This window comes from Sarcophilus harrisii, chromosome 1, assembly GCF_902635505.1.
Source record: "Sarcophilus harrisii chromosome 1, mSarHar1.11, whole genome shotgun sequence".
NCBI classification, from domain to species: Eukaryota; Metazoa; Chordata; class Mammalia; order Dasyuromorphia; family Dasyuridae; genus Sarcophilus; species Sarcophilus harrisii.
In genome coordinates this window covers 628,008,380-628,010,389 of record NC_045426.1, presented here as the reverse complement: position 1 = coordinate 628,010,389, position 2,010 = coordinate 628,008,380, and positions in this window count along the sequence as shown.

Genomic DNA, 2,010 nt, shown 5'->3' with positions numbered 1-2,010 from the left:
ACCTGAAGGGACCATGTCTCAGACCTAGAGGCATTCTACAGGAAACATGATAATAGCACCACCACATGAGATAGCTTATTCTGGACACACTATAGCAATTAATAAAAGATAACCTTTAGTAATAAAGATCTGTTCCCTTTCTACCTTGGGAGTCAGGGTAGTAGAGTACTTACTGTCTCTGAAAGAAATTGAATTAGGAAAATGCATCAGTAGGGAATTTGGCCAAATTCTAACTTAATATTAAGTTCCTCCAGTAAATTGTGTTATAACTGCTTAAGTCCCTGGTCCAGTTACTTTAATTCTAGTGTTTGGTGTCATAGGATAGAGAAGAATATGACACAATATGGGCACAGAACTTATTTTCAGAGTTTAGAATATAGATAAAGAGAAGAGAGACAAGGAGATTGAGATAGATAGATAATAGATGATAGATAAATAGATTAGCTAGATGATAGATTAGATAGGTGTTAGGTGATAGGACAGACAGATGGGTGGATGATAGACGGACAAGAAGACAGACAGACAGACAGATATATGGAAAGAAAGAAAGATAGACAAGAAGAGAGATGAATGAACAGCAGATGGACAGATAGAATTGATAGTAAGATAAAGAGAGAAAGATAAAGAGAAAAAGATAGATAAAAATTGACAGAAAGATATAGATAGATAAATAAATATAGATACATATATAGATAGATTAGATGATATGTAGATAGTTCAAGATAAATAAATTAGATAGATGATAGACAAATAGACTATATAGATGATAGATAAGTAAATAGATAGAAAGACAGATAGATAAGGCAGACAGACAGATTAGATAGATAGCTAGAAAGACAGCAAGACAGAGATAGACAAATAGATGAAAAATGATAGATTCGAGGATGGGTCCTACTTTACAAAGGGTGGTGCTCACGAGGGGAATGTATCTCAGATATTTTACAGACTAGAAACTGAGGATCTGTCTTTAGACATCCTCCCTCTTTCCTAGAGAGAAAGAAGAATTAATGGAAAGGACCAGAGAATAACATAGTTCTGGGCTTCAGGGTATTTAAAAAGCTTAATCTATCTTACTTTAAGTGGCACAATGAATAGGGGATAGATTCAGGAAGAGCTGAGCTTAAATCTGGCCTCAGATATTTTTAGCTGTGTGACCCTGAATAAGTCACTTCACTCTGTCTGCCTCAGTTTCCTCATCTGTAAAATGACCTGGAGAAAGAAATGTCAAACTGTATCACTGTCAAGAAAATTCCAAATGATGTCATGAAGAGCCAGACACTAGGAAACAATTGAACAGCTTATATATTGAGTGTTATGTTTGTGGGTAGAGATGTCAACCATTTTTTAATGTAATTTTACAAGCCAAGGCACTCCTTTTATTTGTAATTTTTTTCCTTAGCCAATATTTCTGCTTATTCCCTTTTAAGAGAGATATCTTGCTGACAAAAAATAAAAAATACACAGCTTCAAAATCTCTCTCTTCTTTCTTCCACAGACCCATTTTCTCAGTTTCCTCCCTTCATTCCTAGTGAATACATACCAATTAACAAATGCCTGAAGTTAACCAAGATGACCACAATTGTCAGCTTAAAAGATAAAGCAAATGTTTATATAAAGGTAAATAAATTCATTAGAAACAGAGTTTCAATATGTTTTGCATGATTTCACTTGTATAAGTGATATTTTGTGTGCCTTCTGAATTGATGTGGGTGGGTTGGGAGGGAAAAAATTTGGAATTCAGTTTTTGGGGGGATAAGGCAATTGGGGTTAAATGACATGCCCAGGGTCACATAGCTACTAATTGTTAAGCATATGAGACTGGATTTGAACTCTTGACTCCAAAGCCAATGATCTATCCACTAAGTCATCTAGTTGCCCTGGAACTCAAATTTTAAAAAAGATGTTCAAAATAAATAATACACTTTTTTAAGTACAAAAGAAAAAAAAAAAAAAAGAAACATACTTTTCCTCACTTAGATGAAGCATTTTGAAAATCTATAAACTATAATA